At 42.2% G+C, this 24893-nt stretch overlaps 1 protein-coding gene and 1 long non-coding RNA gene across 2 annotated transcripts in view; both read right to left on the reverse strand.

Annotated features, from left to right (window-relative positions):
• The window catches only part of ZNF804B (zinc finger protein 804B), a 344219-nt gene that overhangs the window by 155359 nt on the left and 163967 nt on the right, over positions 1-24893 (reverse strand). The gene's annotated exons all lie outside the window — the stretch shown is intronic.
• Positions 601-13481, reverse strand: LOC311517104. The gene is made up of 4 exons (XR_014710590.1): positions 13399-13481; positions 10501-10602; positions 10143-10375; positions 601-686 (listed from the first exon to the last, which is right to left on the reverse strand). It is a non-coding gene; the product is annotated as an uncharacterized lncRNA (long non-coding RNA).

Genomic DNA, 24893 nt, shown 5'->3' on the forward strand with positions numbered 1-24893 from the left:
TGGGTGCCCAGCCAGCAGCCACTACTCTCTGCTCTGCCTTCAGAGCTGGGTGCCCAGCCAGCAGCCACTACTCTCTGCTCTGCCTTCAGAGCTGGGTGCCCAGCCAGCAGCCACTACTCTCTGCTCTGCCTTCAGAGCTGGGTGCCCAGCCAGCAGCCACTACTCTCTGCTCTGCCTTCAGAGCTGGGTGCCCAGCCAGCAGCCACTACTCTCTGCTCTGCCTTCAGAGCTGGGTGCCCAGCCAGCAGCCACTACTCTCTGCTCTGCCTTCAGAGCTGGGTGCCCAGCCAGCAGCCACTACTCTCTGCTCTGCCTTCAGAGCTGGGTGCCCAGCCAGCAGCCACTACTCTCTGCTCTGCCTTCAGAGCTGGGTGCCAGTATGTGTAATTGGGAGGGGAGGGATGTAAACAACTATAGACACAAAGAAGGGGGGGCCTGATCAACTAAATTTGAGAACCACCACTCTAAGAAACACACATCCAGTAGCATCCCTTCTCTAAATCACATGTATAGCATATATGTTTTACTTACATAATACAAAATGCTGCAAGGTAAGGTTGTAGTTCTTGCATTTTATTGCTCTACGAAGTATGCAAGTGAAATGAACTTGAGCCATGTGCCCAGCAATTTATTGTTAGCTGCAATATTTTCTCCTCCGTGCTGCTTCTTAGTTTGCCTTCATTTGTCTTAAAAGGGAAGATAAAAAGAAGTGCCACTTTAAAGCCAGTAATTGTTTCTTAATGGCAGACACTGTCAAATTAGCCTTAGCACCCATCTAACAGAAACCTTTGATGCGATTTGCCCAACTATTAAGGCTATTAGTTGAAACTTGAAATTGATTAATTTTGCCCATTGCATTAACCTTCTCTTGCACGTTCATCAGTTTCTTACATAAAGCAAAGTAAATGCACCTTGCTGTTTAAGCATTTTAAAAACCTGAACACATGTAATCTTGTCATAAGTAGAACGGTACTAATAAGTGGGTGACTAAGACTGCCCAAGAATCTTCATCACTGGCAACTAAAGAAGTTTTGTAATAGACCATATTAGAAAATTAATTTGATATTATATAGCAAATGTAATTAGTAGCAAGCAAGTTTCATATTGCAGATATATGGGGATCTGTGGTCTATAAAGCAAAGATAAGGGGGAAAAATGTAAAGTACCAGTACCAGTGACGCAATATAGGATTTCTGTTTTAACAAAAACTTAATTTATCTAAAGCTCAGTAGACTGACATGCTAGTAGAGAAAACTTGTAACTGGAAAGTAGAAGGATACTACTACAGAAGGGAACTGGAAAACCTGGGACTATATCCAGCCATTATTTTGTAATATGGAATTTATTTGAAACCAATAGTAGCTCTGCATATAAACCTAATGGCAGGGTATGAGTAAAACCTTGAACCTAATGAAGCTGTACAGATCAGTGTTCTGCACCAGAAAAAAAGGTACAGCTTGGATTTCCATATGAGAGCCATCTGTTCAGTTCCTTATGTGCAGATCAGGAAGACATTTCAGTGTAACACACACAAGATATCCTATCCTGAATTCAAAATTTATGTTCTTTATATTTCTTCTGTGTACACAGAAAGTTGTTTGAGATAAAGTTGCTTGAAATGTCATCTCATCTGCCTACTACAATCTCCCCAAGTTACATAGCAAAAAATAAAATGCAGATTTTAGTTTGATTAATTAAGCCTGTAGGACCAAATGTCTGTTTCATCTCGGTAATTTCAACTGGACCGTATATGCAGTGCAAGTGTTCAGGTACTGTGGTCATGAGGGGCATATAAGTACTTGATCTGCAACCCAACTATCCATCCAACCAACAGTTTGAGTTGGGTGTTGAGCCTGTGCATAGTCCAATAATGGAAACAAATTCTCTATTAAGAAATAGCAAAACTGTTCCCTATCAGTCATCACTCACAGACGGTATTTCCAAGATTTCAGCCTGATACATGTTATCCTTTACAGAAAGAGGATGTATCGTAATCACTGTACCATTCACAATCACAAAATGTCACCTTCTTAGCACCCTTTTCTCTGCTTCCTCCACTCTCTTCCTTGCTGCAATCTGTGATTAACACTTGGTGTTTCAAGAGAATACACAACCAGGTCTTGCTGTTTTGCTTTCATATTTTTCTTGTTGTTTATCTTGGTTTTTCTCTAAAATTGCTTTTGCTTCTTGGGGACTTGAGAGAAGATCTGTTTTTTAGACAGCATTTTAAAAACAACTTAGTTGGGCTTTCTGGCACTTCTGTTTGACAGAGGCAGAGAAATAAGCCAACTAATTTTTACTATCCAGTGACCCACTGCATGTTGTTGAGTAGTAACCTGTAAAAATTAATAGAGTCATGGAGTTTAAACTATCAGCTGTCCCTGGTTCCAGCATAGAACTCCAGGATAAAATAAGGGGTAAGGAAGAAGTGTCTTGTGAGTTGTGCTCCTAACAGGGTTTGTTGGACAGGGAGAATTACCAGCAAAGACTGGCATGCTATGATGGTGAGTTTGAATCCTGCATTAGATGGGGGAGGTCACAGCAGAGGATGTGCAGAGTCAGGGTGGAGACAAATCCTGCAAGCAGCTGCATGGCTGCTGTTGCAGGAGTTCCATGTTAGCCAGTAGGGGAAGCTGCTAGCAAGGAACTCCAGTAAATATTGTCACAGCTGTGAATACTGAAAAGAACCATCCCTGAATATTTGTGTGCCCTAGGGCGGGGGACAGGACTTTTTTCTGCTGATCACTTGTTTTACTTGTTCAAAGACAAACTGTACAAAGGAGTACCTTACTTACTCATGAACATGCTAGTTATGAGCTGAAACTGTGACGAACTTATGACTATAGGAAGAACCTGGTGGGGGGGGCCTAAAAGACTTATCACCAACTATAGCCCTTGTCAGAATGAGGGGTTAATCTCTGGTAAGCTTATTAGCATGCACGTACATTCTTTTATTGTTCTTAATATGTTTTCCTCTGTAATTATTTTACCTTAAGAATAAATGTGCTTGCTTGGAAAGAGCTGTATGGTAATTTAACTGTAACAATTGCACTGTTTACCATCGCTGAGGAGAAGAGTAAAGCCTGACTTTGCTGGGAAAGTCACAGTACAGGCAGGGAGCTGTGCACTCTGGAAATATTCTGTTCAGGAGGAAGAGAGACATGACAGAGGAGGAGCAGACCGCCTCAAGTGGGTGCCCTTGCTGGACCACAGAAGGTGGAATACAGATGCAGTTGCCCAGAACTGTGACACTTATGGCTTAGTTTGTGGAAGGATCATAGGATTTCACTTCATATTTAAGTTTCCTGTAGGAATCCCTTTCAGGATTCTATTGTCAAGAAGTGGTGGTTTTTAGTAACAAAATGCATTAGTGGTTCTGTACGTATCACACTGGGAATGATTTTGAAGCAGTCCTGAGGGAGTCATAAGGGATTGTTTTTAGCAAATGATAGTCATAAGGGAGTCCCTTGTGCTATCACTCAAGTGTTTTAGGACTCAGTAGCAGAGAATGTAGAGGTAAAAAAAGCACTTTGGCATCAGGTGTGGTACTAGCGGGAGCATAAGTAGCTGTTGGATGTGTTAAGGTAGGTGATCTACTGATTCCTTGTTCACTTTATGCTAAATGAATTTGTCAATGTGAAATAAATCTATTAACCTGCAGACTTTCATTGTTCCTTTATACAGCCCTCTGAAAAGAACATGTATGTGAGGATACAGCTATTTATTAGAGCTGCTTTAGTACGTATGACACCAGTTCTGCTGGATAGAAGATCCAGAAGAGGTTTTGAGGGGGAAGTACTGAGTATCTTGAGGAATGTCAGCAGGAAACATGCTGTTGCTACCAAAACACCAAGCCTCTATGGCACATGCACACTGGTATTTCCCAACCCCACTGTGTTCCCAAATATTTGGAAGTGCCCAAATATTCGCAAAGACATCCCGTTGTTTTAAACTGATTGAGTTGTGCTCTCTGACACTGGGTTCACACCAAGTGACTGATATTTTACAAGATATACAGCAATGCTGACCTCCTGTCTACAAGGAACTCCAGTAAATAATGTCACAGCTGTGAATACTGAAAAGAACCATCCCTGAATATTTGTGTGCCCTAGGGCGGGGGACGGGACTTTTTTCTGCTGATCACTTGTTTTACTTGTTCAAAGACAAACTGTACAAAGGAGTACCTTACTTACTCATGAACATGCTAGTTATGAGCTGAAACTGTGACGAACTTATGGCTATAGGAAGAACCTGGTGGGGGGTGAAAGTCACCCTTGTGCAGAGTGCCATCTCAAGGCCTAGGCAATATGAAGTCTCACTTAAATGGTATGTAGGCCTGGTGATGGCCAGAGGTGAACTCCACCATGTAGAGGTGGAATGATCCTTTGAATAGTTATCTTCTGTAAAGTTTAAACACAACTAATTGGGGGCAGAAGGAGTCAACTTTTTATAATACAGGTCTAGGAGGCCTTTAGAAGAGAGGTATCTTGTTTGAGAAGGATGAAACCTTTTTGCAGTCAGTAGAATATAAACATCACACTAAATGCCAAATACTTCTTTCTGAAGCTTTCTGAAGCAAAATGTAAAGAACAGTATTCTCCTGAAAAATGTACTGTTTGGTATTCCCTAAGTGCCTGTGAAGTCCCCTTTTCACAGGAGATATAGCTCAGAAAAGATTTATGAAAAGTGGCAGGGCAACATCAAGGCCTTAAAACCATTAATTTAAAGTGACTTTCTCCGTCATTCTCTAGTATAAAGTGCTGAGCAATCATGAATTCTTTTTACTGCTTGCTCGCAGTAATATAGTTTGTGTCATTGTACAATCACAGTTCCTTGACATTAATTATACACAACTAAGATACACTCTTTTTTTTTATCTCAACCCCATGAGGGAAAATTGTGTGAAGAGGTACAAGATGCACTGAACAGACTAGCTGTTCTTACTGATTTTCATTTCAGCTGTGCACTTTTTTTAAACCCTGCTTTGAAAGCTTTTTCATTTTCAAAGCTGTAAAGGGCTCACTGCTACATTCAGAGCTGCTTGCTGTTGGGTGTCTTAAAATATAGGATGATAATGTAGAAAGAGAGTCCCTCAGGACTATTTACTTCTGTGTAACTACACTTAAATGACATGGCAAGGATAACAATCTGATCTTAACCTAAAACCACAGTAATAATAAAATAGAACCATATAAGTCAGAGATGAAAAACACCTACAGTATTAGGTCAACAAGGCAGACTTCTGCCAGTGCAGGATTGCTACATCTGGTATACTCTGCCATGTGAATTTAAACCCCTCTATATTTTTAATTATAATTTCACATTATCATGATTCACCATTATATTAACAGTAGTGAAAAAGGACAGCATATTAAACTAAAATAAATGCTAAAAATGTTTTTAGCAATGTACACAGTTAATAGGACCAAATTCTGTGCTCAGTTGGAGGTATGCAAACACATCAACTTGATTCTGATCTCGCTTGTGCCAGTCATAAACTGAAGGAACAGTATTGACTTCAGGTTTCAGAATAGCAGCTGTGTTAGTCTGTATTAACAAAAAGAAAAGGAATACTTGTGGCACCTTAGAGACTAACAAATTTATTTGAACATAAGCTTTCGTGAGCTACAGCTCACTTCATCGGATGCATTCAGTGGAAAATACTGTGGGGAGATTTATATACATAGAGAACATGAAACAATGGGTGTTACCATACACACTGTAACAAGAGTAATCACCTAAGGTGAGCTATTACCAGCAGGAGAGCGGGGCTGCGGGAAACCTTTTGTAGTGATAATCAAGGTGGGCCATTTCCAGCAGTTGACAAGAACGTCTGAGGAAAAAGTGGGGGTGTGGGGGGGGGTGGGCAGGGGAATAAACATGGGGAAATAGTTTTACTTTGTGTAATGACCCATCCACTCCCAGTCTCTATTCAAGCCTAACTTAATTGTATCCAGTTTGCAAATTAATTCCAATTCAGCAGTCTCTCGTTGGAGTCTGTTTTTGAAGCTTTTTGTTGAAGAATTTCAACTTTTAGGTCTGTAGTCGAGTGACCAAAGAGATTGAAGTGTTCTCCGACTGGTTTTTGAATGTTAAAATTCTTGACATCTGATTTGTGTCCATTTATTCTTTTACGTAGAGATTGTCCAGTTTGACCAATGTACGTGGCAGAGGGGCATTACTGACACATGATGGCATATATCACACTGATAGATGTGCAGGTGAACGAGCCTCTGATAGTGTGGCTGATGTGATTAGGCCCTATGATGGTGTCCCCTGAATAGATATGTGGACACAGTTGGCAACGGGCTTTGTTGCAAGGATAGGTTCCTGGGTTAGTGGTTCTGTTGTGTGGCGTGTGGTTGCTGGTGAGTATTTGCTTCAGGTTGGGGGGCTGTCTGTAAGCAAGAACTGGCCTGTCTCCCAAGATCTGTGAGAGTGATGGGTCATCCTTCAGAATAGGTTGTAGATCCTTGATGATGCTGGATGAAAGCTGGAGGCATGTAGGTAGGAATAGCAGTCAGCAGGTTTCCGGTATAGGGTGGTATTTATGTGATCATTGCTTATTAGCACCATAGTGTCCAGGAAGTGGATCTCTTGTGTGGACTGGTCCAGGCTGAGGTTGCTCGTGGGAGGGAAATTGTTGAAATCATGGTGGAATTCCTCAAGGGCTTCTTTTCCATGGGACCAGATGATGAAGATGTCATCAATGTAGCGCAAGTAGAGTAGGGGCATTAGGGGACGAGAGCTGAGGAAGCGTTGTTCTAAGTCAGCCATAAAAATGTTGGCATACTGTGGGGCCATGCAGGTACCCATCGCAGTGCCGCTGATTTGAAGGTATACATTGTCCCCAAATGTGAAATAGTTATGGGTGAGGACAAAGTCACAAAGTTCAGCCACCAGGTTTGCCGTGACATTATCGGGGGTACTGTACATTGGTCAAACTGGACAGTCTCTACGTAAAAGAATAAATGGACACAAATCAGACGTCAAGAATTTTAACATTCAAAAACCAGTTGGAGAACACTTCAATCTCTTTGGTCACTCGACCACAGACCTAAAAGTTGAAATTCTTCAACAGAAAACTTCAAAAACAGACTCCAGCGAGAGACTGCTGAATTGGAATTAATTTGCAAACTGGATACAATTAAGTTAGGCTTGAATAGAGACTGGGAGTGGATGGGTCATTACACAAAGTAAAACTATTTCCCCATGTTTATTCCCCCCCCACCCACCCCCCACTTTTTCCTCAGACGTTCTTGTCAACTGCTGGAAATGGCCCACCTTGATTATCACTACAAAAGGTTTCCTGCAGCCCCGCTCTCCTGCTGGTAATAGCTCACCTTAGGTGATTACTCTTGTTACAGTGTGTATGGTAACACCCATTGTTTCATGTTCTCTATGTATATAAATCTCCCCACAGTATTTTCCACTGAATGCATCCGATGAAGTGAGCTGTAGCTCACGAAAGCTTAGGCTCAAATAAATTTGTTAGTCTCTAAGGTGCCACAAGTACTCCTTATATTGACTTCAGTGTAACTCCACAGCCTACCTGACTCCACCATTTGTGTGAGTGGAGAATCAAACCTTTTCACTTTAGTACGTTTGCATCTGAGCAACTAGAAATTTATGTAACAAAAATGTAAGTGACAACACACAGTCTTCCTAACACTTCTTCTGTGCATAGTGAGTTTGGCAAATAGAGAAAGTCGGTTGCAGTCATCATAGCAAATATCTTTCCAGACAAAATAAACAAATTAATGGGAATCCGTCTGTTTTGTACATGGATCTTTGTTTAAATACTTCTGGATAGATATGGTGATATTTTAAAGTAGGATTTCATACACACGCCTTTTTTAAATTTGCTTTGCATGGTTTATGGATCCTCCAGACTTTTTTTTGCTGTGAAATTTTTGGGGTTCCACAATTTCTGGATCTCATTTGTAATTAGATTTTTAATTTCAATCTTTGCTTGAATTTCCTGTTTCTTACAATTCTGTACACTTAAAATTTCACACAAAAACATTATGGCAGCAATCTTTGGCAATTCTGACTTGTAGCAAGACAACAGGGAAAGGTAACTCAAGATACAGAAAGTCACATCTTGTGACTGGGAAAGGCCAGATGGCTATAGAAAAGTAGTGGGAGATAGATATATTAGCTCCAGGCTAAACAAATCCCTGGTACCAAGATAAGTTAAATGGCAGCTGCTCCAGGTCAATTAAGACACCTGGGGCCAATTAAGAACTTTCCAGAAGGCAGGGAGAATGCTAGGTTGATTGGGACACCTGAAGCCAATCAGGGCTGGTTGAAACTAGTTTAAAGCCTCCCAGTTAGTTAGGTGGGTGTGGATGTCAGGAGCTGTGGGAGGAAGTTGTGCTGTTGGAGAGACTGAGCAGTACACACCATATCAGGCACAAGGAAGGAGGCCCTGAGGTAAAGGTGAAGTGGAGCTTGAGGAAGCGGGGGCTGCTGTGGGGAAGTAGCCCAGGGAATTGTATGTGTCATGTTTCTAAAAGGTCAGCTACCATAGCTGATACTATTAGGGTCTCTGGGCTGGAGCCTGGATTAGAGGGTGAGCCTGGGCTCCCCCCTTTGCCCCTCCCCCCCGATTAGTCACTGAGACTGGGAGACAACAGAGACTGTGCAAGGGAGGATAGCTTCTCCTCACCTCCCTTGCTGGCTTATGATGAAAATGGCTCAGTAGACTGTGACCCTTGTCTCTAGAGAGAGAAGGGTTACATGGAGGGTCACAGTGAGCCTCTGAGGCTAGCGAAATCTGCCAGGAAACGTGGGACCCATGGAGACCAGGACAGAGCTTTGTCACAATATATATTTGTAGAATTTGAAATATTCAGAAACATGCCAGAGTCCTGATCCTGCAAAGCACTTAAGCCCATGCATAACTTTAAGCACAGGTGTAGTCTTATGAAGACAGTGTGACTACTCATGATTTGCTGAATCGGGACCTAGGTCAGGAAAGAACAAAAGTAGCCAATGAAATATGCACTGTGTTTCCACTTCCAAAAGAGGAAGCCAGAGGGGAGCGGGGGTTGCACAAGCCAGTAGCCTTGTATAACTTTAAACCAGAAGTTTGGACAGCCAGAACAAGGGAAACAAGTTTCAAGTTGACAGATACAATAGTTATTGTTACTGCTATTTTAATGGTTTGGCAGCACTTAAGCAGTCCATTTCCTTGCCAGTATACTGCAGTACTAATGCTTGCAAATTTTACTTTACAGGCTTTACAGGCTTCATCCCTCCCTCTTAGGCACAAGGAAGTGCAATTTACATGCTTGCTTCAGTGGGAACAAAAGTGGCTAGGAAGAATTCACCCCTGCAGTGATCAGGTGGCAATACTATGCAGGACAGGGGGGAGTATGATCCCTAGATTGCCAACTCAGGTAAAGAGCTAATTTACATGAGGCCTCCAAATCCAAATCCGCAAAGCTGTAGGGTCGTGTCTCTGAAACAGGCATAATGCAGCAATTTGAAAGCTAGTTGCAGCTACATTCTATTGTTAGCACACTGGCTCAATCAGAGCTAGCACAGATATGTCTCCTCAAGCTGGGAATTACACCCCCAGCTTGAAGTGTTGACAGGCGCTGTGTGTATCAAATGTGAGTTGGTGTAAAAATTCCAGTTTGTATAACATTATATATTGTACAGGATATAATGCCTGATTCAAAGCCCACTAAAGGCAACAAAAAGACTCCTTCTGAATTTAGTGGCCTTTTCATCAGGCCCGTACAGAATATACTTAAATTCATATTAAGGCACCTATATCAGTGGCTTGATTTTCAGAGGTGCAATATTTAGACTAGTGTAGAGGTACTAATACTTTAAGGTACATTGAATCTTAATGATTGGAATTTTATTTGATTAGAGTGTATTACAATTATTTTCTGCAAAAATATAAAGATAAAACAGTAACTTAGTTTAGTATTAGTAATCAGCTGGGTGATTATGCTACAATATTGTATCTTATATTGTGCCAATGGGTGTTGTGTTCTTCCATAGGTAAGTTCTTGCTGACAATTCATGCTTATTTATTAGTTCCTTATATGCTTTATGAGTCTAGCATACATGATAAAACTATCCATTTCTAAAAATTGTAAAAAATAGACAAATTCATCACTTACCGTCTTGAATGCACAAATTCCCACTTTGGACAAAAGTACTTCAAAAATAGTCATACACTTCCTTAAATTCTTCAGTTGTTTAGCTAGTGGGGTTTGTTTTCTGTTTTGAGGTATCCAAGTTGCTGCCATGGGGTTGCTTGACTTCCTGTTCATGCTCAGACATTCCAAAATTCAATAACCTGGGGATGTTAGTATCACCGCTGATCAGTGATGGAGGAGGGAGTTTAGTCTGCCTAAAAGAAAAACGTAAGTCAGCTGTTCTTCAACATTGAGTGGATCTATACCTACAGGATACAAAATAAGAATATTAAATAAAACAAACAGAGACCCGCTCAGTATTGAAGAAAAGCTGACTTACCATTTCCTCACAGGTAGACTCATGCTGCAGTGGTGCTAATGATGTCACTTAGTCCATTGCATGATGGGAAGTCCAAAAAGCCCAAGCAACAACTTCAGTAACCTAAAGCAGAAAAAAATGCAAAGTAATAAACTGAAGAATTTCAGAATTTCATGATTTTGGGGAATTTAGGATACTAAAATAAATTAATAGATTTCAGTATGAGAAAGGACCATTGCCATCTGATCATCTAGTCTGACATCCTGCATAGCACAAACTATAAAATTGTACCAAGTGATTCCTACATCCGCCCCTTACTTTTGGTTGAACTAGAAGATATTTTCATGGAGAATCCACCACATCCCTTGGTAGAAAGGAAAGGAGGACTTGTGGCACCTTAGAGACTAACAACTTTATTTGAGCATAAGCTTTCGTGAGCTACAGCTCACTTCATCAGATGCATTCAGTGGAAAATACAGTAGGGAGATTTATATACACAGAGAGCATGAAACAATGGGTGTTACCATACACACTGTAACGAGAGTGATCAGGTAAGGTGAGCTATTACCAGCAGGAGAGCGGGGCTGCGGGAAACCTTTTGTAGTGATAATCAAGGTGGGCCATTTCCAGCAGTTGACAAGAACGTCTGAGGAAAAAGTGGGGGCGGGGCGGGAATAAACATGGGGAAATAGTTTTACTTTGTGTAATGACCCATCCACTCCCAGTCTTTATTCAAGCCTAAGTTAATTGTACAATACCCACCTGCTGAAGTGAAGAAACAGATTGACAGAGCCAGAAGAGTACCCAGAAGTTACCTACAACAGGACAGGCCCAACAAAGAAAATAACAGAATGCCACTAGCCATCATCTTCAGTCCCCAACTAAAACCTCTCAAACGCATCATCAAGGATCTACAACCTATCCTGAAGGACGACCCATCACTCTCACAGATCTTGGGAGACAGGCCAGTCCTTGCTTACAGACAGCCCCCCAACCTGAAGCAAATACTCACCAGCAACCACACGCCACACAACAGAACCACTAACCCAGGAACCTATCCTTGCAACAAAGCCCGTTGCCAACTGTGTCCACATATCTATTCAGGGGACACCATCATAGGGCCTAATCACATCAGCCACACTATCAGAGGCTCGTTCACCTGCACATCTACCAGTGTGATAGATGCCATCATGTGCCAGCAGTGCCCCTCTGCCATGTACATTGGTCAAACTGGACAGTCTCTATGTAAAAGAATAAATGGACACAAATCAGACGTCAAGAATTATAACGTTCAAAAAACAGTTGGAGAACACTTCAATCTCTTTGGTCACTCGATTAGAGACCTAAAAGTTGAAATTCTTCAACAAAAAAACTTCAAAACCAGACTCCAACGAGAGACTGCTGAATTGGAATTAATTTGAAAACTGGATACAATTAAGTTAGGCTTGAATAGAGACTGGGAGTGGATGGGTCATTACACAAAGTAAAACTATTTCCCCATGTTTATTCGCCCCCCCCCCCCCCCGGCGCTGTTCCTCAGACGTTCTTGTCAACTGCTGGAAATGGCCCACCTTGATTATCACTACAAAAGGTTTCCCGCAGCCCCACTCTCCTGCTGGCAATATCTCACCTTAAGTGATCACTCTCGTTACAGTGTGTACGGTAACACCCATTGTTTCATGTTCTCTGTGTATATAAATCTCCCCACAGTATTTTCCACTGAATGCATCTGATGAAGTCAACTGTAGCTCACAAACGCTTATGCTCAAATAAATTTGTTAGTCTCTAAGGTGCCACAGATCCTCCTTTTCTTTTTGCAGAGACAGACTAACACGGCTGCTACTCTGAAAGCTGTCATCCCTTGGTAAATTGCTCCAACATTTAGTTATCTTGACTGTTAAATATGTGTACTTTATTTACAGTTCGGATTTGTCAAGCTTCAGCTCCAGCCACTGGATCTTTCTATACTTTTGTCTGAGGGATTAAAGACCCCCTCTACTAGCCAATAAATAGGCAGGGCTGTATTGCATGAGTGTAAAACATCATTTCCATTCTCTTTTAGATTAAGATAATTTTGTTACTTGTCAAAATACAGGTTAGAAAGCTCTAAAAATTCAGGGGGGTTCTATATGATTCCCATTTCCTCCCATAAATAATGTAACAACATATAGAAACTGCCTTTATGCCATCAATAGATTATTAAACCAAATTTCCTTCTTTCAAGCGTTTGTTGCCTAGGAGGAAAAACTTAGCACCAGCCTTCTACAGGTAAAATTTGCAAGGCATTGCAGAACAAACACATGTTTCTGAGTAAAGCAGGATTCATATATATGGAACCACTTCACCTTCTTCATCCTGCCCTGAAACTTTGACTAATAGTAATGAAAAAGGTTTATTCCCATAAGTAAGCCTATTGCTGTGACTGTTAATCCACAGATTTCTTGAGTACAAAAATATGAAACAGTTATTAATGTATAACACTGAAAACTTTTGCTTGGGTGTCAAGACGTGGCATCAAATACAGACTTCAAAAGAGATGCATGCAAATTATAGTCATTAGCGTTTGAATCTTTTGCAACCAAGATGTAGCAAAAGAAAAATCTCATTAATATGTGGGGTAACAGGAAGACGCACTGTACATGCTCTTTGTCTCCAAAACAGATTAGTTGTTGAACAGTTGAGAAAAATAGAGCCACGTCTGCATAGTTCTTAGTATTCGCTAAAAATGATTGTGTAGAAGTCCTTTCTCATCTTGGCTGATTTTTCACAAAGAATCAGATTATTTGCTGTTTGTACAATCTGGCTTCATGAATTGGACTTTTAACAGGCTGATTGATTTTAAAGGTGAAATCCTAATTTTTATCACCTTTGCCAAGGGTATTCAAGTAAAATAAATGCCCAAACCTCTCATATCCTTACCTCTCATTGTTCTCAAACATGGCTTTTGTGTAGCAACTCAGTTGTCATGGAGAGCGCCGCAGCAAAGTGACCCTAAAGCCACCATAGGCAGTTATGTGAGTTTCACCCCAGTAGGGACTTGTCCCATGGCATAGAGCCAATGTAGAGTTCCTAAAAGGGTTTGAATGTTTCCTTTGTTAACAACGCATAGCAACAGTATATTTGTTTCCCATGTCCTTTCACAAAGAGGTTATGAATGTCATTAACAGTATCAAGTGTAAAGGGAGACCTCTCTCCATTTTTAAAAGTGCCTCACAGGTTCGAGAGGGAGTAACTTCGATTACATGAGAGAAATCTTCAAGGAAAACATCAAGAGGATATTTTTATTTTGAGCTTTCCCCTGACTCGAGATAAAACCACCGAATTGCTTTTCATCCTTTATTGAATGGGTGAATAGTTGGGAATTGGTGAGCTTTTCCAAGTCAGTCTAAAGGGCGTTGTTCCCTAGTGTTAGAGAATAGCACTATGATCTGATCTATTTAATATATTGTAGGAGTCTAGTTTACTGAACTTCAATTGGTTTAACAGTAATGTAATAATACACAAAGGGCGGAAAGGGTGGCAAACCAAAACAATTCACATAATTATTTCAGATGAAATGGCAAATAGCTTCTGTCAGGCTCTGCCAGCCATTCCTGCTAGAAAAATCAGTTTTCATTCCCTTTTATAAGGTAGTTAGTTTGAAATTAAAAGCAAATAATTAAACTAGTAAATTCAGCATTCTTTACATTTTAGAATGAATAAAATGTTAAACATTTCTAGGGAGCATGTACTGTACATGGTCAGTTGTGACAGGCCTCTTTGGGTCTCTTTTTTGTTCTTTTTACTCTCTCTCTCTCTCTCCTGGTAACTTGCATGCATGCGGTATTTGACTCTATAAGTGGACTGCTGTAGTGCGTGCCATATAACACAACTAAAGTATCTGCTCGATTGCCCACAGTAGGTGAAGAACATGGCAGTGGCAACTGTTGTCAGGAGAGAGCAGAAAAGATGCCGCTTATCTGCTGCTTCGTGCTCTGGGCTAGTTGTTGGTTGGTGCACAGACTGAATTCAAACTCCTTATTTTAACATTAAGATTTTAAACGGGTTCTAAGGATCCTGGTTGGTTTCTCATGACCCATCTTCCATTTCTGCCTCTGTATTTATAGGGAGTGAGATTTTTAGTCAGAGTTTTGAAGCAGAGACGGATAGTCTAGTATTCTGGATACATGATTGACAGGAAAGAACTTGGAGTTTGAATCTTAGCACTGATACTGAACCTATGGGCACTTAAGCAACTTGCCTAAGTATTCTCCCTATCAGTAATCTCAATTATTTGAAACTTTGTTATCTGAAACATGGGCATGTTGCCCGATATCTCTGAAAGTATCCAGAATTTTATTATAATCCATACTTTTTATTCGGTGTCTCCAATGATTATTTGGATAATCAAGGTCTCAGTGCATGTATGTGTTAGGTGATGTTATTGCACAGATAGACTAGATAATGCTCTTACTTTTGCATTTGCAGGCTCAGGTTTTTATGGAAGATCACCCTTCCATAATTGAGACTACCAAAGACTGTTTCTTCTCAAAGTGGCATTAAGCCTGATCTTTCTCTGTAGAAGTGTCTACAGAAAGGCCCAAGAATTTAGTGGACAATAACACAGAAGGATCTGGTCCCACACTTACTAATATAACCAGTGTTGCACTCACTCGCTACTTACTTATATAGCACCCATTACAGAAGTGTGTGAGCAGCTCACATACAAAAATTAACGTATTACAACACCTGGATTTACTTTCCCCATTTTATAAGTGACAAACTGAGGCACAAAGAGACTAAGGACCTGATTCAGCTCCTGCTGGACTAAGTGATTTGTCTAAGTGCACTCAGATCTCCTGAGTCCAGTCAGTGTCTTAACCACTGAACCACCAATCCTCTCCATTGGGGAAGGTTCTGGGAGACCACTTTGCTTTAAGATATTGAAGATAGACAGACAGAAATGGGCATACCTCCAAACACAAAGCATTTTGGATAGTCTGGCTATTCTGCTACCAGTGCCACTGCATATTTTCAGAAGGGACATCATATCCAAAGAGACAATCATGCTAAGGTTGGGGAATATCTGCCAGTTACTTCTAAAAATGAGACTTTAGGCCTTGGCACACTGTTCTGTTGAAGCTGAGATATTATTCCTTAAAAACCACTCCTGGTCAGAGTGTACTTACAAGTGTAATTGTAAGTTAGTTTTAATGATGTGCCTGCATAGTTTGGTTTGGTTTTTTGTTATTGTCCAAGCAGGTATTAAAGATCCTGGACAGATTTCCTGGACAGACATCAGGATATGCTTCTACGGGCACAATGTTCTGAAGATTCAGAGCAGGCCGCGCAGCGGGGACAGGAGGACAGTGAAGAAATTTGGCAGCATGTGATCTCCAGAAGAAGAAAGGGGAGCGTCCATGTACCAGCAGCGCAGATACAGGTAAGCAACCATTTCCATGTTCTCTCCTCAGGTACTAATGTGGAGAGTGGACTAGATGATACATCTGAGGGAAGGGAACAGAAGGAGACTCCGCTGATTGGAAGGCATGAGATGCACTGTTCTAGGGATGGGGGTTCCACGACCACCGCTCCCAAGAGGAGGAGGTGGGTGGTGGTGGTCGGTGACTCTCTCCTCAGGGGGACTGAGTCATCTGTCTGCCGCCCTGACCGGGAAAACCAAGAAGTCTGCTGCTTGCCAGGAGCTAGGATTCACGATGTGACGGAGAGACTGCCGAGACTCATCAAGCCCTCGGATCGCTACCCCTTCCTGCTTCTCCACATGGGCACCAATGATACTGCCAAGAATGACCTTGAGTGGATCACTGAGGACTATGTGGCTCTGGGAAGAAGGATAAAGGAGTTTGAGGCGCAAATGATGTTCTCGTCCATCCTCCCCGTGGATGGAAAAGGCCTGGGTAGAGACCGTCGATTCATGGAAGTCAACGAATGACTACTCAGGTGGTGTCGGAGAGAAGGCTTTGGATTCTTTGACCATGGGATGGTGTTCCAAGAAGGAGGAGTGCTAGGCAGAGACGGGCTCCACCTAACGAAGAGAGGAAAGAGCATCTTCACAAGCAGGCTAGCTAACCTAGTGAGGAGGGCTTTAAACTAGGTTCACCGGGGGAAGGAGACCAAAGCCCCGAGGTAAGTGGGGACGTGGGATACCGGGAGGAAGCATGAGCAGGAGAGCACGAAAGGGGAGGGCTCCTGCCTCATACTAAGAAAGCAGAACAAACAACAAGTTATCTCAGGTGCCTATATACAAATGCAAGAAGCCTGGGAAACAAGTAGGGAGAATTGGAAATCCTGGCACAGTCAAGGAATTATGATGTGATTGGAATAACAGAGACTTGGTGGGATAACTCACATGACTGGAGTACTGTCATGGATGGATATAAACTGTTCAGGAAGGACAGGCAGGGCAGAAAAGGTGGGAGAGTTGCCTTTTATGTAAGAGAGCAGTACAACTGCTCAGAGCTTCGGTATGAAACTGTAGAAAAACCTGAGTGTCTCTGGATTAAGTTTAGAAGTGTGAGCAACAAGGGTGATGTTGTGGTGGAAGTCTGCTACAGACCACCGGACCAGGGGGATGAGGTGGATGAGGCTTTCTTCCAGCAACTAACGGAAGTTACTAGATCGCAGGCCCTGGTTCTCCTGGGAGACTTCAATCACCCTGATATCTGCTGGGAGATCAGTACAGCGCTGCACAGACAATCCAGGAAGTTTTTGGAAACTGTAGGGGACCATTTCCTGGTGCAAGTGCTGGAGGAACCAACGAGGGGCAAAGCTCTTCTTGATCTGCTGCTCACAAACCGGGAAGAATTAGTAGGGGAAGCAAAAGTGGATGGGAACCTGGGAGGCAGTGACCATGAGATGGTCGAGTTCAGGATCCTGACACAGGGAAGAAAGGAGAGCAGCAGAATATGGACCCTGGACTTCAGAAAAGCAGACTTTGACAACCTCAGGGAACTGATGGGCAGGATCCCCTGGGAGAATAACATGAGGGGGAAGGAGTCCAGGAGAGCTGGCTGTATTTTAAAGAACCCTTATTGAGGTTACAGGGACAAACCATCCCGATGTGTAGAAAGAATAGTAAATATGGCAGGCGACCAGCTTGGCTTAACAGTGAAATCCTTGCTCATCTTAAACACAAAATAGAAGCTTACAAGAAGTGGAAGATTGGACAAATGACCAGGGAAGAGTATAAAAATATTGCTTGGGCATGCAGGAGTGAAATCAGGAAGGCCAAATCACACCTGGAGTTGCAGCTAGCAAGAGATGTTAAGAGTAACAAGAACGGTTTCTTCAGGTATGTTAGCAACAAGAAGAAAGTCAAGGAAAGTGTGGGCCCCTTACTGAATGAGGGAAGCAACCTAGTGACAGAGGATGTGGAAAAAGCTAATGTACTCAATGATTTTTTTTGCCTCTGTCTTCACTAACAAGGTCAGCTCCCAGACTGCTGCACTGGGCAACACAGCATGGGGAGGAGGTGACCAGCTCTCTGTGAAGAAAGAAGTGGTCTGGGACTATTTATAAAAGCTGGACGAGCACAAGTCCATGGGGCTGGATGCGCTGCATCCAAGAGTGCGAAAGAAATGGGCGGATGTGATTGCAGAGCCATTAGCTATTATCTTTGAAATCTCATGGCGATCGGGGGAGGTCCCGGATGACTGGAAAAAGGCTAATGTAGTGCCCATCTTTAAAAACGGGAAGAAGGAGGATCCTGGGAACTGCAGGCCAGTCAGCCTCACTTCAGTCCCTGGAAAAATCATGGAGCAGTCCTCAAGGAATCCATTCTGAAGCACTTAGAGGAGAGGAAAGTGATCAGGAACAGTCAGCATGGATTCACCAAGGGCAAGTCATGCCTGACTAATCTAATTGCCTTCTATGATGAGACAACTGGGGGAAAGCAGTGGATGTTTTGTTCCTTGACTTTAGCAAAGCTTTTGACACAGTCTCCCACAGTATTCTTGCCAGTAAGTTAAAGAAGTATGGGCTGGATGAATGGACTATAAGTTGGATAGAAAGCCACCTAGATTGTCGGGCTCAACGGGTAGTGATCAATGGCTCCATGTCTAGTTGGCAGCCGGTATCAAGTAGAGTGCCCCAAGGGTCGGTCCTCGGGCCGGTTTTGTTCAATATCTTCATTAATGATCTGCAGGATGGTGTGGATTGCACCCTCAGCATGTTTGCTGATGACACTAAACTGGGAGGAGAGATAGATACACTGGAGAGTAGGGATAGGATACAGGGGGACCTAGACAAATTAGAGGATTGGGCCAAAAGAAATCTGATGAGGTTCAACAAGGACAAGTGCAGAGTCCTGCACTTAGGACAGAAGAATCCCATGCACCGCTACAGACTAGGGACCGAATGGCTCGGCAGCAGTTCTGCGGAAAAGGACCTAGAGGTTACAGTGGACGAGAAGCTGGATATGAGTCAACAGTGTGCCCTTGTTGCCAAGAAGGACAATGGCATTTTGGGATGTATAAGTAGGGGCATTGCCAGCAGATCGAGGGACGTGATCATTCCCCTCTATTCGACACTGGTGAGGCCTCATCTGGAGTACTGTGTCCAGTTTTGGGCCCCACACTACAAGAAGGATGTGGGAAAATTGGAAAATGTCCAGCGGAGGGCAACAAAAATGATTAGGGGACTGGAACACATGACTTATGAGGAGAGGCTGAGGGAACTGGGATTGTTTAGTCTACGGAAGAGAAGAATGGGGGGGGGGATTTGATAGCTGCTTTCAACTACCTGAAAGGGGGTTCCAAAGAGGATGGATCTAGACTGTTCTCAGTGGTAGCAGATGACAGAATGAGGAGTAATGGTCTCAAGTTGCAGTGGGGAAGGTTTAGGTTGGATATTAGGAAAACCTTTTTCACTAGGAGGGTGGTGAAGCACTGGAATGCATTACCTAGAGACTATATGGAATCTCCTTCCTTAAAAGTTTTTAAGGTCAGGCTTGACAAAGCCCTGGCTGGGATGATTTAGTTGGGGATTGGTCCTGCTTTGAGCAGGGGATTGGACTAGATGATCTCCTGAGGTCCCTTCCAACCCTGATATTCTATGATACTATGATCCAATGAATTGTCAATATTTGCATTAATTGGCATTTATATAACTTTTGACAGTTAAACACAGATGGTGAGTGCCTGAAGGCTGTTTTGCTTATGTACATATGCCAGCACTGCGGTATAAGTCATTGGTCTCAAACTCTTGGAAAAACAAAGCAGTGAAAAGTGTCATCTAAATGCAGCACAATTACCTTTACAAGAAACAAGTTCCTTTCAATATGACAATTGCAAAGCACAAAAAATTACTTTAATATGTTATCCAGCAGCAGTCACTAGCTACCTAAATAGAACAAACAGCATAAAATAAAAGAGGGTGTCAGGTCCAATTCCTATGAGCAAGTAACCACATGAAAAAAGCCACCACCCCTTCTGGTAGTAATCGGAAGCCCTACTGGGAGGGTTGGAAGAAAGGTTATTGTTCAGATGAGCCTGGACACTGAATAAGATTGGATGTCTTTCTACAAGTTATGATCTAGCTCAGCCAGAAGCGATGGACTTGTGGCAGGGATTACTGTGTGGAATTCCATGGCCTCTGTTATGGAGGAGATCAGACTCCGGGATCATAACAATCCCGCCTGGCCTTCAGACAGAGGAACAACTCTCTTCGTTCTAGATAGGGGAAGTGCTGGTGTCTGTGCTGCACCTGTGGCTAACGTGGACTTCGGGCTCCAGCCGTGTAAATCCAGCGCCTTTCACCACTTCTAACATTACGTATTTTTTAAAATTATTTTAAAAAGTGAAAAGAGCAACTAGCTAAAGCAAGACTGGATAAATATTATCATCTGCGTTCGCAAAACCAGCGCCATTCTGCTCATCAATTTAAATAACTATATGAAGCAATTAATGTGGCCACCCACAATACTCCGAAGTGGATAACAAAGTTAATCAGTCACGCTAGGTAAAATATGCATGTTACAATCCTCCACATCTCTTCGTCACCTGTGCAGCAGCTGACATGCCATAAATTAGCCTCCATACAATAGGACACCATGAATGATTCAGACAGTATATTGCAAAAGTCTAGACACACATCCCCACAAATGTGATATCAGCTGCCTGAGAATTTGCTGTTGAAGTCAGTTACATATTTCCGGTAGGCACGATGGCCCATATGTCTGTCTAGCATAAATACCTCCCGGAAGCAAGTCATCTCTGACAACACCAAATGCTCCTGGCAGCTTGCTAATCTCCCTTTGTCACTTACAGGGATTTTAGTTGTTTTTTCCTTCACCTCATTCAAATCCTTCCCTAAAACTAAAAGTCTTCTGATGTTTTGCAGAAGGGGAGGGAAAGGCAGAAATGAAGTGAGGGGAAAGAACGGTGATAAGAAAACAGTGGGACCGTCAAATCTCTCCATGGAATCACATGTTCTTTTTATTGTTCCCCTGGTCCTTCCTCTCTCTTTTGACATTCATCATTGTTTTGTGGCCCTTATTTTTTATGTCGGGTTGCATTTAGATTGCAAATTCCTTGGAATGGGACCTGTGTTTTACAAAGTGCCCAGTAAAGTTCTGGGCCCTCGAGAGATGCCTTGTCTCACAGTTTTTTAATTAAAAGATTCTTTTAACAAAATATTTTCTACGCAGTATTTTTATTTTTGTTTATTGTGTTTTTCACTGATCCACTAGTGCTGGCACCCTACAGTTTATTTTCAATAATTTTGTAATTATTATTATTATAGGAGAGTCCAGAGGCCTTGATATCAGAGTCACATTCATTGCTATCAGCACAGCAAAAGTGTGAGCATTGTTATGCCTATAGCATTAATCAAATGTAATTTACCATCTGAAAACTTTATTCATGATGCATGTAACTCAAATTTTCCTATCATTTGCTCTGAATCCCTAATTATTAAATTTGATTTCCATGAAAGTGACCGGCTAATAGCACAGGCTCAAGTCAGCTATAATGTCAATAGGGGTAGTAAGTCAAGGTTCAGCTAGACTCATATGATGTCCCCAAATACTGCTGAAAATAATTGTGGCTGATTAGTATTGAGTACTAAGTATGAACCAAATTCAAGTTACTTATTCTAAAATTATACCCTGCTTCCCTATCAAGGCTCCAGTTCATCAAAGCATTTAAGCATATGCTTAAGCACTGTGTTGAACTGATGGGAATTAAGCTTTATGCTAAGCTTTAAGCATACACTTAAGTGCTTTGCTTGAGTCAGGGCCTAATTGGCTGTGTTTGTGCAGTGTGGAGACTGGGTCCCTGCTCCTGAGTAGGATTTCTTGAAGCTTCTGTAATCTGAATAGTGTGACATTAGGGGTAACCAAAGGAATGAGGTGAGACCACATTGTCTAAAAGTTCAACAGATTTGAATGCAGCCAGAGCCCTCACTCAACAGTGCCTGCCTTTCCTAGACCAGAGAACACCACCTATCATAGAAACACTTCGCGCCATTATCCTGTTCCTGGGGAATATATCAATATCTCCCTTATCCTGGGGAAATCCTGTTCCCTCACATTCTTTCAAGTACCACCCACCAGCTAAGGGAGCGGGGATACGCTAATAATTGTGGTAGACTACTGAGGACTAGCAACACAAGGTCTGAAAAAAAATGGAAGCACCAAGTGTTCTCATGTTTTGAGAGCAGACAGGGTAGAAAGCAGCAGAACTGGGAACAGAACATGGAAAGAGGGGTATCCCACAGGGATTGGACTCCATGGTGGTGATGGTGGGGTGGGCATTTGCTTTCCACAGGCTTGTCCTGGGCTGGTGGAAAATGTTTCATCAACAAACTGTTTTTGACAGAAAATTTGGTTTTCAATCAACTTTTTTTAAAGTGCTACTTTCCATGGGAAATGTTGGTTTGTCATAAAAAAACCCAACCCCCACAAAACTGAAAAGAAATATCACTGTGGCATATTGTGTGAGTTGTAATGTGGCTGCCTAGAGGACCCATTCTCCTCTAAGGGGCAAGCTGGATTGCATCTCCAGTGATGAACCATGGCAGCTCAGCAAGTGGGGAAATCCGGAGCTGTAGACGTACATGGGAGATGCAGTCTGCCCAGGAAGTCTAGCCCAGAAAGGAGAATGGGCACATGGGGTAACTGAACTATAGGTTCCGTGAGGCCCTGCAATTTTTTGTTCCAGCTGAAAGTTTTGATTTGCCCCTGAAGGTCATTTTTTTACAGAAGAAAAATTCCAATCAGTTGTACTGTCCTCCTTCAAATTTGGAACTAGTAAGAACATAACTTAATGCTGCTCCCATTGGCATTCATTTACACAGGTTTCCCATCTTACATCATAAACATCAGGCAGGACCCTGTGAAGCCACGTGCACAGGCCCTAGTCTTCCTTAGCTCTCAGACCAACAGACTGGACATCCTAACCCCTCTGTGTAGGGAAGAGAGATGGGCAAACCACAATGGAAAAATCAGGTGCAAATTCAGGAAGTCCAAACACGCTGGGTTAAAGTCTCCCATGCAGGAATAGCACATGTGGTAGTCTGTCACAGAGTGGGCTAGCCCTTTAAAGGGACTTGGGCTCAGCCTCACCTCTAGGGCCAAAATTTGGGGTAGGCGACCCAGGCGACTGCCTGGGGTGCTGGGCTTAGGGGCACCAGGCTTGGAGTGCTCCTTTTGTTGTTAGTGACAAAAGACAAAATAGAATGTTTGAAGTACGTTTCAGGTATTCCATATGTGGATTCATTTTTCACTAACCTCCTAGAATGTTCTGGGCCTTTGCAGAATCTCATGGAACCTTCCAGACTTTCTGAGAACTATATTTTCCTTAAACCTTCTAGAATGTTGTCAGCCACGCCCTCACACATATATAAGGGGCGGGACATTGCCAGTCAGTCAGTTAGATGAACTAAGTGAATGAAGTGAGAGCCCAGCTGAAATATTGTGAACCTTGTTTTATTGTGTAATTGTGAAAGTGTACCTGTGTTTTAAGAATTGAAGCGTGTAAATAGTGATTAAAAAAATTGAAATTTAATGACATATTTAATGAGACATCAGAGATATCTATTGAACCCCTATCTACATAACAATATAAAAGAAATACTGTTACTACTTTTGCCATGCTTAACCTGTAATGTTTGATGACTTTCTAAAACTGCGGAACATAGTCTTTTGCTCTCCCTAATACTGTCTGTTTTCCCACATAGAAAATAAAAGATGCCCCCAAAGAAGCCTTCAGGAGCTCCGTATAGGAAGCAAAAAGCTCAATTACAGTTTAATTTGCAGCAAGGGGCAAATTTGATGGGAAAATATCTGAAACAGAACAGCATAGACCGGGCTTAGGCAGTAGCAATTGTCCCAGTGCAGAAGAAACTGAGGAGCAAAGGGTAAATGATTGAAGTCCTATTACTAAGGAATTAGCCGATTTACTTGAAGATAAGAAATGGAAATGTGAGGAAGCTGATGGAGAAATGTCCAGTTTTCTTGGCAGCATGAAGGAGAGTGCTGATAAAGAAAAAAGTGGTTCACATAAAAGAAGAGAAACGATAAAGAAGAATCAGCCTTGCATGATGACAGAAACAGCAGTGAGAAAAATTGCACACCACAGATAGATACCTCAGATCCTGCTTTATGGCTGGCCAGCCTAAATTCTGCCAGTATTGGTTGGACAATTTTGAATGGGCTGGGCAAAATCGAAGTTAGAATGTTTCCAGTAAATGAGCAGAAGAGCCATGTCTCCAAGTCACACTGCGAAAGAGTGCTAGAGAATAGTAAGAAACTGAATCAACGTTGGCTAGTTTACTCAGAATCAACTGACCAAGTGTTCTGTTTTTGTTGCAAAATATTTGTCAAGAATGACAAATTGTTGTTTGCACTTGCTGGGCACAATTACTGGCATAACGTAGCTGATGCTCTGAAGCATCATGAAAAGTCACCCAGCCATTTTACAGCCTACTGCAAATAGATGGAGGTCAAATCCAGGCTCAAGCTGCACAAATGCACAGTTGCAGAAAACCAGCGCATTATGAATGTAGAAACCGAGCATTGGAGGAACGTTCTCGAGCGTCTGATCTCAATTACTCTCTTCCTTGCAAAGAATAATTTGGCTTTCCAGGGCTAGTTGGATAAGTTGGTCACTGAACATAATGGTAATTTCCTTGGTTTGATAGAGTTCCTTGGGAAATAGGATGTCATGCATAAGCACCTATGTCGAGTAGTTCGTAAAGAAGCTACGGACCATTACCACAGCAAAACAACTTAAAATGAATTGATTGACCTTATGGCAAGGAAAGTGCTTGACAACATATTGATGTGGCTCGGTAAAGTGAAGTACTATGCCATAATAATGGATTGCACTCCCAACATTAGTCACAGTGAAAAGATGTCATTTACAGTAAGCTTTGTTGACAACGAGGATGACTGTATCCAAGGAACACTTTATCTG

The sequence above is a fragment of the Lepidochelys olivacea genome (assembly GCF_965140295.1).
Source record: "Lepidochelys olivacea isolate rLepOli2 genome assembly, chromosome: 2".
In the NCBI taxonomy this organism is placed as follows: Eukaryota; Metazoa; Chordata; order Testudines; family Cheloniidae; genus Lepidochelys; species Lepidochelys olivacea.